We start from the raw sequence: 15216 nt of genomic DNA on the forward strand, positions 1-15216 counted from the left end.
AGGCGTTTTAGGGTGAAATAAACAGCGATCTCAGTGAGCTTATCCCTGAACGCCCGAGCCGCTTGCTGCTCCTTTAATAAACACAGATCAAGTTGTTTATCTGTCCCATATAATTTATCCAGAGGCTCTGCTTCACATTTAAAAGCCTGGGGAGGGGTGGGGGGAATATATGTTCTTCCAGCTTCCTCTTTTTGGTCCCCAAATTTGCTCATTTTGAGTGCTCTTTGTTTTTTAATAGGCCTGTCAATCAGCATGGTACAGTGCACAGATCTGATCTACGCTGACAATGTTCTTGTCAGTAGGAAATGCATTTCCAGGACATCAGCCTTAGCAGGGTAGGGGGAGCCAGTCAAGGGGAAACGATTATGCAAATTTAAATTTTGTGCTCTCTGGAGCCCCTGCCACAGCCTGGGAGAGGATAAAGGTTTAGTTCCTATCTCTTTCTCCAGCGGCAGCATTCTCTCCTGCCACAGACCCTCTAGGGGATTGCGGAGATATTCAAGCTTCTCCAAAATGGTCCCGGACATACGGTTGGGAAAAGGGATCAAGGGTAAGTTGTTCAAATGCTCTTGTTTTTGTGGCACTCACAGAGCCACTGAGCCACCCAAATACTTAGGCATTGCATCAGCATTGACCAAAGGACATTGGTTCAACAAGCCTGTGATAACCTACGTGCTTCAAAACCTCTAAGAAGCAGGCTGCAGAGATAAATGGCTCAGCTGTTTGGAGTGTTTACTGCTCTCACAGAGGATCATAGTTCATTGCCCAGCACTCACACAGGGTGGCACACAAATGCCTGGAACTCCAGGTCTGGGGGCCCCAACCCCTTCTTCTGGCCTCTGTGGGCACCACACTTACCTAAATGTACTCACACACAGACATCCACACATACATGTACTTAAAAACAAAAATAGAATGTCTTTAAATGATAAGAACGATTTGAAATGTTTTCACTGCCCCAAAAGTGTTGAGTATGTGAGGTAATGGACAAGTTAATTATCTTGATTTAGTAATTCCCTGATGTGCATGCATTAAAACATGACATTTACCCCAGAAGAATATTTGATTATTTCTCAGTTAAAAATAGCAATAAAGAAGCCAAACATAAATTTTAGGATATAATACAAGGATCTTATAGCTTACCTGGTCTCCTTAAATATGTATATCGGACATCTACTGCAGCAGGCACCAGAGTGGGAAAGCGAGGGAGACATCATAAACTCACAGCAGCTCTATTTGCAGGGCTTGAAAGAGCCACAGAAGAGCTTGATTTTGGAGATGCTGGGTGAAAGAATGTGCAGATGCTGTATCATGGCTTGTGGAGGGCCATGGGTGTATTAGGACCACAACCTCATGTAACTCTCTGCTCTCGTGACTCCCTGGGCACAGAGTGAGGGGTGCCTCTCCTGAGGAGGTGACATGGGGGCATATCTTCCCCTCTTGATGGCTTCCTTTGACTCTCACTTGCTCTGATGAAGCAGCTGGCATGTTGGGGGACACTCTGGGGGGATAGCGAGGTCTAAGCAGTCGATGGCGGCCTCTGACTAACAGTCTGTGGCAAAGTAGAGGCTCATTGCAACCGTCACCAGAATAAACGTGAAGCAGGTCCTCCTCGCTAGCCTTGGGAGCACAGTGGCCCCAGTCTGAATCTCCAGAGCGGCCTGTGAGACCCAGGTAGCATCTCCAGGATTCTTGTTCCAGACACTGTGAGCCACTGAATGTCATCACATGGGAATTAAAACTACCACATGTGTCCATGCTGTTTTCATGGCAATAGATATGAATACAGGGATAGGGGAAGGAGAGAGAGGTTATGAACCAATACACACAGAAGGGAACGACAGTTGGTGACAAGCTGCTAATGATTGTTTTTTCTTTCATTTATTTAGTTGTTTTACATCCTGACCAAGGTTTCCTCCCTCCCTCCTCTCCTCCTATCTTTCCCCCTCCTCTCTATGCCCCCTCCATCCACTCTTCTGTTTCTGTTCAGAAAGGGGCAGGCCTCCCATAGGGTTCAACAGAGCACGGCATATCAAGTTGCCATAAGACTAAGCTCCTCCCCTTGTATTAAGGCTGGGCAAGGTAACCCAGTATGAGGAGCAGGTTCCCAAGAGCCAACCAAAGCATTAGGGACAGCCCTGCTCCCATCGTTAGGAGTCCCACAAATAGACCAAGCTACACCACTGTCACATATATGTAAAGGGCCTAGGTCAGTCCCATGCAGGCTTCGTGCTTCTTGGTTCAGACCTCTGAGTTCCTATGAACCAGCTTAATTGTTTTTGTGAGTTTGCTTGTGACATCTATGAACACTGTAGCTCCTACAATCCTTCCTCTCTCCCTCTCTTCAGCAGGAGTCCTTGAGTTTGATGTAATGTTTGGCGGTGGTTCTTTGTATCCATTTCCATCAGTTACGGGATGAAGGCTCTCTAATGACAATTGGAGTAGTGTCTAACCTAATCACAGGAGATGGCCAGTTCAGGCTACATAGTCACTATTTCTAGGAGTCTTAGCTGGGGGGAGGGTCATCCTTGTAGACTTGTGGGAGTTTCCTTTGCGTCAGGTTTCTACCTAACTCTGAAAAACGTCCCTCTTTCCAGCCATCCCTTTCAGTACTCTCCCCCATCCCCCCAACCTGATCCCTCAAGGTCCCGTCTCTCCTCGCCCTTGTCCACCCAGGAGACATCTTCTATGTCCCTGCCCAGGGAGATCCATGTATTCCCTGCTTTGGGCCTCCCTGTTGCCTGTGCTACTGATTGTTAATGGAGGGTGATAGATAACCAGAGTCAGCGTGGCTGGTGGAGGAACACACGGGATGCAGTTTTACTAGGATCGGCACTTCTCTCCCAGGTGGAAGATTCTTGGTGAGAGCAACTCCATGTCTCTATTATTCTGTCCTATATTTAGAAGAAGACGTTTGCTGCTGGGCTGCCAACTGTATCCCTAAGGCTGCATATCTTGGGTCCTGGTTCTTCCTTCTGGGCTGACGAGCATCTATAACCCAGACAGGCGCTCTCTCCAACCCCTTGTCACGCTGGTGTACCTACTGCATCATGCCACATCCTTCACGTGCATGACAAGCCCCTCTGGTAACTGAAAGTGGCTGCCAGAGACCATCTGAGCATCTTCAGCCCCAGGCTACACATGCCCACCTCCCCAGCATCGCACCCCACTCCGGGGATTTCCTCTCTGTCTCCACTGGCCTCGGTTATCACCTTTGTAGAGGGATCCCCAGAGGATGACTCCTGTAGCCGCTGCTAGATGTTGTTCTGCGACGATGCTATCAGTCCCTTGAGTGCAGCATGCTTTCTGCTTCCCTGCCTCTTATCTGCTTTCTTACCTCTGCCTTCCGTCATGCTGAGACAAGGCCTGGGCCTTTTCCAGGCACCATCTTCTCTTGCTCTCTATCTGATGGCTCAGAATCTAATGTGGACCCAAATGCAGGACCATCTGGAGCCGTTCTTTCTTCCCTACTTTCTAAACAAATCTGTCATCAAGTCCACCGAAGTTTTCTTCTCAGGGTGTCTTTCCTCCTGTCACGTTCCAGAACCATGTTCCCATCAGATCACCCCGAATAATCCATCCCAGGAGACTGGCAACATCACCACAAGACTTTGTCTAGAGGTAGCTAGACATGGAGCCGTCCTCTGGGGACCCGCTGCAGAGGTGATAATTGAGGCCCAGTGGAGAGAGGAGAAGAAATCCCTAGAGCAGGCAAGGATGCCGGGGAGGCAGGCATGTTCAGCCTGGAGATGAAGATGCTTAGTTGGCATGTGGTGGCCACTTTCAGCCAACAGAGTGAGAGAGAGGTGTGGCATGATGCCCTAGGGACCTTAGCAACACAGGAGCAGGTGGAGACTATGGAGAGGGTCCAAATAAGAAGAGGAAGGGGAATGTTATACAAGGGATAATGTCAAGCATCATGAGTATAGTGAAGATAACTCAGACCTGGTCCTTCCTCACGGACTACGAAGTTAGCAAGAGCGTGAACACCCGCAATCATGGGTTTGCATTAGCACCTACAGTGTACCTTGTCTGGCTAGGTTAGATCCACGACAGTTGGAGCTAAGTTCTTCCCAGATGAACTGGGCAGGGGAAGGGGGGCTTGGCAATTGCTTCGATAATTAGCAGCAGTAAATGAGAAGACTGTCTAGGAAATGACACTCTCTCACATACTATCTACCTTAGGAACCAGAAAGCTTCTGGACTGGGACCTCATCCCTGGATCTAACTTCCAACCAGAAGTACCACAGTAAGGCCAGAGCTGGGGAAGCCTTGTCAGGGCTTGCCCCTGTGTTGTTTGGATGCTGGAAATTCTCTCATCATAGCCTGTCTTATTCTTGTTACCTGTAGCTGATCTGCTTCAAGTATCTGTATTGTCCTAGGTTGTCTGGCTTTTGGGAGTGAGGCTGTCCTGGCTGTGTCTGTGCAGGGAGCCAAGGCCATGTAGGCAGTGCCCATGAGGTCTGTGACCAGACACTGTCTGAAAGCTCTTGAGAAAGACCCTAGGCCAGGAATGAGTAGGGTGAGCATGATGGTGACTGGGAGGACTGCTGGTGGGGTGCACATGCTCACTGGGCCATGTTTATAACAAAGCAGAGTTAAAAATGTTCTGAGCAAGCTGGGTGTAGTATATGTCTATAATCAGAACACTTGGGAGGGTCAGGAGTTCATGGTCAACTCTGGCTATGCAGAGAGTTCAAGGACAGGCTGGGCTGCACAAGACCCTGTCTCAAAGAAGAAAAAAAAAACCTCACAATGAAGCACACAAAAGGAATGTTCTTAGTTTAGTGTTTTTGCCGTCAGCTTGTTACTGTCCTTCATCTAGTGAGCTTTCTCTACGTGGCATCTGTTCGTTGTCTTGAGCGGGACCAATATTTCCAACTTCAGAGGCTTTCCACGAGATAATGGAGGACGTGTAGGGAGTGGGTTAGTGATAGGTGGTAGCTGCTCGTTGCTGCTAGAGTTGAGCCGAGGACGGACATAAGGAGCCACCAGATGGAAACCAGTGTAAGACCTCAGTGAGCATTGCCACACAGGCTAGGGCAACCTAGAAGACACAAGGAGCAGATCTGGAAATGGCCGTGGGGCAGAGTTCAGGCTAGAGAGGCAAGGGATCAGAGACGAGGCAGCATCCTTGGGCTGCAGCCTGGAATTTTTCTGGATTCTCAGCAGCTGTTTTGGGGAGCTGTCTTCTAGGAGGTTGGAGAAAGCAGTAATTAGGTCTCTGGGCCAGGATGGTTTTCAGAGCAAAGAAGAAAGTCCAGATGACTCGAAGTAGCCCCTGGACAGGAAAGTGGCAGCCATATGGAAATCTGGCCCTTGGCATGAGGGATTCACAGGCAGAACTCCCTGTGCGCCCACTGGAATCCAGCACTCCCTTTCTCTGGTCCAGGTTGGCTCAAGATAGGCTCCTCTATCTCATTGTTTCAAGAAAGCTTACCTGGCAAGTTGAGTGCCCATAAATGGTCAGAGTGTTCCCAGGCTACCCATAGCAACTTCTGTTTCCATAGCTCTGGCTTTGCTGCCTCATGTGCTGTTGTGGTGACTTTTCCTAAAGCAGCCATGTGAAGTTTATGTTATCCCTACTCTGATGTGGGATCCCCTCTGTATGCTGTGATTACCATTAATGAGTAAAGAAAACTGGTTTGGACTGATAGGGCAGATAGGCGGGGAAAACTAAATTGAATGCTGGGAAAAAGAAGGGCAGAGTTGGAGAGAAGCCATGTAGCCCCTTCAGAGACAGACTCTGGGAAATTTACCCGGTAAGCCACAGCCACCTGGCGATACACAGATTACTAGAAATGGGTTAAATTAAGATGTAAGAGTTAGCAAATAAGAAGCTAGGGCTAATGGGCCAAGCAGCGATTTAAATAATATGGTGTCTGTGTGATTCTTTTGGGGCTGAGCAGCCAGGAACCAACAAGCAGTCTCATTGCAACACTTCTCTGCAGAAAGGAATAGTGAGGCTTACACAGGTTAAGAATCTTTGCTAGAACCTTACAGTTGGGAAGTGGCAGGGCCAGGATTTAAAAGCTGGTCTTTGAACTCTACAATGCCACCTTCAGTTCAATAACCAAAATGTCCCAGCTCCTACTGCTGATAACAAATTACCCCACAATGCAGGGGAATAGGCTCACAGACTCCCCTAGTCATAGACAGGGCACAGAAGGATTGACCTGTGTCCAGTTCCCAGAGACCAGTCTCTACAGTATCTAGCATACCTGACAGCTCATTCACTCCCATGTCCAGCATCTGAGGCTGTTCTTCTCTATACAGGCTTTTGCAAGAGGCCTGTTTGCATGAACTCAGTTGTGCTTCCTCCCCACCTGTGAGTGTGGGGATCCCCAAAGGAAAGCAAGGGGAAGGAATCCTGCCATCTACTGCTCAGCTCCAGAAGGTAGGAAGCATCAGCTCAGTCAGTGGGGCTCCATTCATCAAGGCTGTCTGGAGCCAAACTGAGGGGAACAAGCTCCACCTTTGGACAGAAGATTAGCAACGCTGTGAAAGAAGAGCTATGGCCAAAACTCTCACCAGAGCTGGCTGCTTCTGGGAACTCTATTACTCCACACAAAGGAACCTGAAGGCTGGAGGGTGAGCTCATGAGGCCAGACTGGTCCTAACCTGATTTAGCACTCACCCCACTGAAACCCATGTAGCATCTGTGGAAGCAAATAAATAGATGTAGAACACCCAAGGCTAACTGATCAGGGGCTCCGTGGTCATTCTTCTGATTTCTTACTACTCTTTTCTCTTTTACCCTTACAGATAGAACATCCGTCTGTGTAAAAAGAGGGCTTGGATCTCAGCGTTACCAAACAGAAATGGTGGCATTTTACCATCAGTGCCTGCTTCTTGTGTGACATGAGACTGTGAGAATATGCTAGAAGGGCGCTCAGGCATGTCCTAGAACCTCCGTCAGAGTCAGAAGTTTTTAGGACAGTATTGCCCTCTCTGCTTTGCCTACCTATGCTCAATGCTTGGTTTTTAACTTTTTCCTGGAACTTTCCAAGGAGCTTTAGAGGATCCTGAAACTGGATGTTGATGATGATGACAATGACGACAATGATGATGACGACTGAGTGAGGAGACAGTTCTCACTATGTAACACTGATTGACTTTAATCTCACAGAGATCTGCCTACCTCTTCCTTCCAAGTTCTCAAATTAATGGCCTGCACCACCATACTGTCCTTAAACTATATTCTTGAGGCTTAATTATAGGATCACTTTGGGCTCCAAATTATTTAGGGACACATAGGCAGAGCCTCAATAGTGTCCTTTGATTATGCATTTTCTGTTTCCTTCTTCTTTCCTTTTTCCTGTCCCCTTCACTTATAGTTCCGTTCTTTATAGCTCAGCTTGCCGCACCTGTTCCTCGGTTGTGAGAGAAATTGCAGTTTTGACCTTGCTTCCTGCTGGGATTACTGCCTCAGGAACTCTGACCTGCCTCCCAGTTTGAGGGAGGAGCCCACCGAGTGCTGCACAGAGCTGGGTTAAAGATCTGCGTGGCACCTCTCTGAGCCTCACGTAATATCACTCACATGTAGAGTGCAGGGACAGCTCTCTCTCTCTCTCTCTCTCTCTCTCTCTCTCTCTCTCTCTCTCTCTCTCTCTTTCTCTGAGGGCTGCTGTGAAGACAGAACGAGATCTTAGGTAGGACAGGGTTTCTGTGACTCTCACCGGCTGTAGGATGCTCTGTGAAATCAGGAACATGGAAGGTGAAGATAAACAGTCAGGCAACCTTCTCCCTGACACTTGGTCTAAATGACCACAGGGCCTTGAGAATGAAGAGGAGTTGGGGAAAGTAGAGTGAAAAGAGATAGAGAGAAGGGAGAGTAGAGATGTGGGGAGAGGAAGAAAGAAAGAGAAAGTATCTCAGGTAGAACTCTGCACTGACAATGGCATATGGCAGACAACATCAGGACCAGATTCCAGAACAAAGGAAGGAGGGCATTGCTGGAAGGATGCTATGGGGAGCTCCTCAAGCTCTCTCATGTTTAAAGAAGTCTCCTTGACTGGTCAGCAGAATTCTGAAGACAGAGCTTGAGGCCAGGCTAGGAACATCCACATAAAGCAGGTCTGGTGAAGACGGCAACCACCTGGCCGTTTTAGAAGGGCTCAGGCCTCTTTCAGCAACACTCATATGTTGAAACCCATGTGTAGGTTCTCAAACCACAGAGAATATGCTCACTACATATTCAAAAGTATTGAGTAAAAGGGAAACCACACAAACAAAGAAGTAGACAACTAAAGAACAAAACAAAACTCCCTTCCAGGAAGTTTTCTCTGTATGCATGTATACAGGTAGAAAATGTTTGACAAAATAAATGTGAGCTGTGTTTTGGAAGCTGATAGCCGGCCAGCTGTGTGTCTCTCTTTAACCACGAAGAACACATTTTATCAGTAAACATCCCAGCTTGGCGGCAATGTGAGGGGCCGTTGCTCGCTGTGTGGGCGCACCATGATGCATCTTGCCCTGTCTTGTTTAGGACACTTGGATGAATTCCTTGCTTTGGTTAGAGTCAGCAATATGGTAAATATCCCTGCAGCTTGATCTTTCCATAAATCTGTTTTTATTTCTTCAGTATGTATTTCTCAAATAATAAAAAATGAAAAAAAAACCCTTTCTGGATAGCTTTAAAATGTTCTCAGCTGATCTAATTTCTTATTTATTTATTTAATTATTAAAAATTTCCACCTCCTCCCTGCCTCCCTTTTCCCTCCCCCTCCCGACCTCCCCCTCTCTCTTTAGTCCTAAGAGCAGTCAGGGTTCCCTGCCCCGTGGGAAGTCCAAGGTCCTCCCCCCTCCATCCAGGTCTATAAAGGTGAGCATCCAAACAAACCAGGCTCCCACAAAGTCAGTCCATGCAGTAGAATCAAAACCCAGTGCCATTGTCCTTGGCTTCTCAGTCAGCCTTCATTGCCAGCCACATTCAGAGTGTCCAGTTTGATTACATGCTCCATCACTCCCAGTCCAGCTGGCGTTGGTGAGCTCCCATTAGATCAGTCTCACCATCTCAGAGGGTGGACGCACCCCTCATGGTCCTGACTTCCTTGCTCGTGTTCTCCCTCCTTCTGCTCCTCATTTGGACCGTGGGAGCTAAGTCCAGTGCTCCAATGTGGGTCTCTGCCTCTATCTCCATCCAGTCTCCATCCATTGCCAGATGAAGGTTCTATGGTGATAAGCAAGATATTCATCAGTGTGGCTATGGGACAAGGCCAGTTCAGACACCCTCTCCTCTGCTGCCCAAGGAACAATCTGGGGACCTCTCCTTGGACCTGGGAACCCCTCTAGAGTCAACTGCAGCCAGGTTTGCAGGGACGTAATAATCGCCAGGCGCAGTGTTACTAATGTGATGCCTCTAAGGGGTGCAGCTGACACCACCCCATCTCTCCACTGATTGCCACCATGAGAGGGCGCTGTTACTCCTGTTTTATACTTGGGTGGCTGGGGGTCAGTGAATCAGTTGCTCTTCTCATTGCTGGGACCAAATACCCAATGGAAGCAACTTAGAGAAGGATTTCTTTTCTCTCGCAGCTCAAGGGCGCACAGGCTCATCACGGTGGAGGAGACGGCTGCTGGAGCCGACGGCGGACTGTCATATTGCGTCTGCAGTTAGGAGGCAGAGAGAGATGGAAGCTGGTGCTCAGTTCCCTTTCTCCCTTGTATTGAGTCCTAGAACTCCATGGGACGGTATTGCCTGCGTTCCGGGAAGTCCTCCAGCCTTAGTCAAAGCTCTCTGGAAACACCCTCACAAGCATGTCCAGACATGTGTTTCCATGGTAATTCTAAATCCAATCACCAAAGATGGGCAACCAGACTTGCTCAAAGTCATGCGGCCAGGTATCGCCGTCCAGGGGGGCTCCAGCCCATCTCAGGCAGGCACAGGACACCGTCTTCTCTGTAAGGTGCTCTGTTTCCACTGGGCATCCTGGGACACACCTGCTTCATTTTTTTTTTTTTTTTTTTTTTGTGACAAGCTAAATGTTCGTGTTCCCTTTTGGCTTCTGCTCCCACAGGCTAAAGAGGCTCTGAATGACTGAGAACCAGTTTTGATTAATTAGATTTTTGTTGCCAAGGAATTAATTTGGTTCTCCATCCCCTCCTCCTGCTCAGATTGCACACAACAAAAATGATTTTAGCAGTGGGGATAATTAGAAAAAATGTGGTGTTCCCTGGAATGGAATACAAATATTTTAGAATTTTTATTGTTCTTGGGACCACCTGTGTAGAAAGAAAAGAGGATAAGACCTAATAAACCTCAGGAGAACAGACACCATACTGGTCACTTATGGCCACTTCTATCTTTACCCTCTGGAAATAGAAAAGGGACAGCCTTGAGATTGAACCCGAGACTATCTGTCGCTTGTTGGAATGGCTGAGCCTCATGTACTGGGTGGGAGGCAGAGTGTGTACAGGCAAAGGCAGAGGGGCCTCTTCCTGAAACTCTGCTCACAGGGTCGTCTGAACGTCCCTAAGCCCCAGCACAGGCCTACTCTTGTGGCTTTGCAGGGAAGCTGCAGAGCCAGGCAGCTGGACCCCTCCATACACCTCTTTTGCCCTACGCCTGTCCTAGACTTTGGGTTTTACCCTTTGTTGTACTGGAACATCCCTGAGTTGCTTCCTGAGAGAAGATTTAAGAAGATACGTGGCTCACATTACTTTGAGACTCAGCATGCTTTCCTTCTACTCTGATCGATTCAAACCATAATTTGATTCCAGAGCTGTGGGCAGAGAAGTAGAATGTTGGAAGTGTCCTTGCAGGTATTTCTGCTACCATGTGCTGCTCAGTGTGGTCCTGGCCCAGGCTCCCTTTGTAAGCTGGATGCCACCCACCTGCTGTGGGGAGCACGGAAGAGAAATGTTCGAATGTTTGTGTTAATTTGATCGAGTCTCTTTCTGTCTCTTGAGACTGATAGTAAAACTGCAGGCTTTTAATTCACGCATCTTCTCGGAATTTATTTTTGCTAGTAATCCTTTGTTGTTGGTCTTTAGTCTGTACTGTTTTGGAGTACTCTTTGGCAGACTGAGAGCCAAGTCTGGTCCTTGGCCATATCTTGGGATTGATGCTTGAGAAATAATGTCCCAAGATACAACTTTGTCCTCGAGAGGGTCTGTTCATCTGAGCTTGGCTTATAAGTAGTTTCCTTCCAGGCTTTTTAGGGTTTAGTTTTGAATACAGGGTTCCAAGGTCTTGGTGGGATCTTTTGGGATCCCAGTGACAGGTCCATGTGGCACCCTCATCCCTGTGGTCCTTTTCTTCAGTGCCTTGTCCATCCTGTTCCCATCCCTCCTCTTCAGCACCTACTCCTCCTCAGTCCTCGCTGAGTCTTTTGCTTTATCCTCATATTTCTATTTCTTTCTCTTTTTCTTAGACTTTTCCATTTATTCCCTCTCTGTTTATATAGGCCGTCCTATTTTTATTTCAAACATCTTTCTTCTTCTTACCCTTTTCCGTAGTTTTCTGTTCCTTTGGGCATGCAGTAGCTGCTTTTTTGCTTGTTTGTTTGTTTGACTGATTGTGTGAGACGGGATCTCACTGTGTAGAAGAGGTTGGCCTTGAACTAAAGGAAATCTGCCTGCCTCTGCCTCCCGCTGCTGGGATTAACGCCTGGTGGCAATATTATTCTTTTAAAAGGAACAATTGATAGGTGTGCTTTTCCACCCGAGTCTTTGCCTCCTTCTTTGTATCTGTTTCCTGCACCTTCCTTTCTGGTGGTCCAGAGTCACTTTCTTTCTGTTGGTTGACAACCACCTCTGTTCACACTGACTCTTTTCAAAGAGTTTTCACATCTAAGAAGGTGTTACAATTTGGATGGATGGTTTTCTGTGTCTCCATGGTTTGTCTTGTGGCAGGTCTTGGTCGTGGGTGGGCAGCTGGTGAGGAGGCTGCCGTTTGGGGAAACCCAGCTTTCACTGTGAGTCTTTTGGTTAGAGCTGTTCGGTTTCTTCAGAAAAGAATTTCCCTGGGGGCAGGTCAGAGATGGGTGGGGTCGTAGAGGTGTTTAGCCGCTGTTCTCTGCGTGTGACAAAGATAGGACAGGGCTCCTGTGTTGACTCAAATGCTCAGCTTTACCTGCCCTTCCTCAAGGCTACTCGATCAAATCTTAAATTTCCCTAAAGTTCCAGGGCTGGACAGACAACCGTTTCTTGAAATCTCACATCCATGGATATGTGCTGTCTGATTCGCTTTGCCTGAGCTGGAAAACAGATCAGCATCTCCAGTCAGCTGAGTATTTGTTTATTTTTGCAACAGGGCCTCACTATATATCCCTAGCCAGCTTGCAACTCACTCTGTAGACTGGGCTGTCCTCAAGGATGCTGCCCCTGCCTCTCAAGGATGCTCGGCTCGAAAGCATGTACCAGCCCGACTACTTTTTAACTTTCTTTTATTGTTTTTTTGTGTCTTTCACATTATACATCTCAATTCCACTCATTCCCACTTCCCTTTGTATCTGCCCTCTGCCCTTGCCACCCTCCCCCTGAAATAAAATGAAATTTAAGAGAAGAAAAAGGGGTAGGAGGAAAAAAAATCTCCATGGAAGCTCTAGTGTGACATGCTCCTACAGATCATGGGTGGGGTGTATGTTCAGCTCAGTAGACCAACTCATAACCCTGGTTCTGGGCCTGGGTAGTTGCAGAGTTGATCAGTCCACTAGCTCTCCCCTGTCCTCACCACCTCACCATGCTCTCCACTAGGTTACACCCCTTGCTGGTTTACACCCCCACTAGTTTACACCCCTTGCTAGTTTACACCCCCACTAGTTTACACCCCTGCTAGTTTACACCCCCACTAGTTTACACCCCTGCTAGTTTATACCCCTTGCAGAGATGAGCAAGGGGCTCTTGCTTTCGCACCCTCAAGGTTGACTCTGCCACACCAGGACTATCAGTGCCAGCTCTACTGTGTTGCCCAGGCAAGGTACAAGAGCCACTCTCCCGAGCGCTGCAGCTGGTGAGGGGCAGGGATAGCTCTCCTGCTTTTTTAACTTCAGGGCCAGCAATCCCACCTACCACAGGTGGCGAGGGGGTGGAGGGCATCTCACCCCCTGCCCAAACAACCAAATGGCAGATGAGGGGTGGGGCCAGATCTTCCATGCTCATGTTCTCAGGCCAGTTCACCCAAAATCCTGCCAATAGGGCCAGCTCTGCTGTGCTCCCCAGATGAGGTGCAGGGCCCACTTTTCTGAGGACTGCAGCTGGTAAGGGGGAGGGTCAACTCCCTTACTCATCACAGGTCAGTCCAAACGTTTTTAAGCACCTATACCTTCAGGGTTAACTTTTGAAACTGCAAGTATTTACTTATCAGTTAGTTTCAGACAAATTAGGACTTCATCACACAATGCGGAATTGGATGGAGACGTCTCTCAAATCTTCGTCTGGTAAAGATGAGGGAATGATAAGATTGAACACGATCAAAGAGCGGGCCAGTGGCGTGTTCTTAAGGATTCTTCCTGCACTAATGAAGGCAGGTATGGTGCCTGCCTCGTGCAGTGGGTAACCTGGTGCTAAAGTTCAACACTGGACTAGTCTGCTGCTTCAGAAGGGCTGTAGGGTAACAACCTTGTGAGTCTTGTCTACATGAGCCATACTGCTTGCTGTGAGCGCCTCCTTCCTATTGCTCTTTAAATGTGATTTAAAAACAATCGCCCAGCACCTTTTGACTTATCCAGAGACTGGTGCTCACCGTGTTGTTGGTGGTTTTGGAATAACAGGCCTTGCCTTCTGTTCTCAGAGTTCTAACGGGGATGCTGGAGATGTGCTCTCTGCCTGCGGTTATTGACCGACCGTGTGGACCCGACTTGGAGTTCTCATTTACATAGCCTTAACCATCTGACCTCGGTGTCTCCTTCACCTGCATCTTCTCTGATGTCTGCTTTGAAGACCATGGCTTTGGCAGTGAAAAATGGAAGCTGAAAGAGATGGCAGCTCTTTCTTTCTCTTTTTCATTCTGTGAACATGACCCTGAACCAGGCAGCTGGCTCCCTCTGGGTCTCAACATTGATTTTTATCAAGGGAGACAATAGGATAACACTTGGTAGGAACCTCAAATCTTACCCTGGGAATCAATTTATTTTACTTAAATCCGTCTTCAAGGGCTTGGAGAGAAAGCTCTTGTATTTTCTTGACAGAATGTGTCCTGATAATTGCCTACCCCCAGACTAACCACACCTAAGGCAGAAACTGTCCAGCAAGAACCAGAGTCTCAGAGTGTCACAGGTGAGGGTCCTGTGGGAGCCAGGTGAGGTCAAAGAGATGTCATATGACCTGGAAGGTCCCACCAGCAGTAACCCTTGAGCACATCTCCTTGTTTGTTACCTTCTTCACTCCAACTCGACTGTTTTTTCTGTTCTGTAGAGGTGCTCAACCTGTCCATGCCTGAGGCTCTGCATTTGAGTTCTGGACGCCTGATAGCCCACTCTTTGCCTAAATATCCACATTCACAGCAACTTCCCTCCACTCTCACGTGAATGGGTAGTTTGCATAGGCGTGGTTCCTGACCATGCTAGACAAATTGTGTCCCCTCCCCCCGTACTTGCTTCCTATGCCCTCCTCTCTCCAGTATAAACTCCAGGGACTTCACTTAGTGCTCAGGTCAGAGCCTGGCTTACTGGACACAATGCCTTTATGGGAAGAAGCCAATGAGGACAGCTTTGCCACCATGCCAGTTTTCCTCAGGGTCATCCCTGAGTACCACAGGCACACCCTGGGGATGCCCAGCCGACACTCTAGAGAAGTCCATCAAATGACTGCCCATGGGTCAAACTTGGCATTGTCTATTTCTGCAAACAAAGTTTTTATCAGAATATGGTCTCGATCACTCCTTACGTATCATCTGTGGTGGAGCTGAGTGGTTCCGGCAAAGCCGAACAGCCTGCAAATGTCTGGCATTTTACAAAACAAGGTTGCATTCTGTTGCTTGGATGGATGATCCCCGGGCTCCCTTTCTTCTGTGTGAGTTGGCGGGGTCATGGCAAGCTGCTTCGTGCCTTCTTGTGAAGAACTGTCTCCTTCATCTCAGTGTTAGGTGCGGGGCTGAATCTGTTGGCAGAAGTGCTGGCCTCCTAGCCTGCCTCACTCCACTCCGACCTCAATTACCCAGAGAGCAGAGAACAGTGTGTTTCCTCTAATTAGTAATTATCGGGGTGACTCACAGAATGAGCCACTCCGCCTGCCTGCCCTTTTATCCAGAGGAAGAGGTTAGCGAAATACCTT

At 48.1% G+C, this 15216-nt stretch overlaps 1 long non-coding RNA gene across 1 annotated transcript; it reads left to right on the forward strand.

Moving 5' to 3' along the window:
• Positions 1 to 428: 428 nt before the first annotated feature.
• Positions 429 to 8351, forward strand: LOC146889940 (uncharacterized). Its single transcript, XR_014999470.2, has 4 exons — positions 429 to 550; positions 4186 to 4249; positions 6277 to 6591; positions 6766 to 8351. It is a non-coding gene; the product is annotated as an uncharacterized LOC146889940 (long non-coding RNA).
• Positions 8352 to 15216: the final 6865 nt, after the last annotated feature.

This window comes from Myodes glareolus, chromosome 24, assembly GCF_982192425.1.
Source record: "Myodes glareolus chromosome 24, mMyoGla1.1, whole genome shotgun sequence".
Taxonomy (NCBI): domain Eukaryota; kingdom Metazoa; phylum Chordata; class Mammalia; order Rodentia; family Cricetidae; genus Myodes; species Myodes glareolus.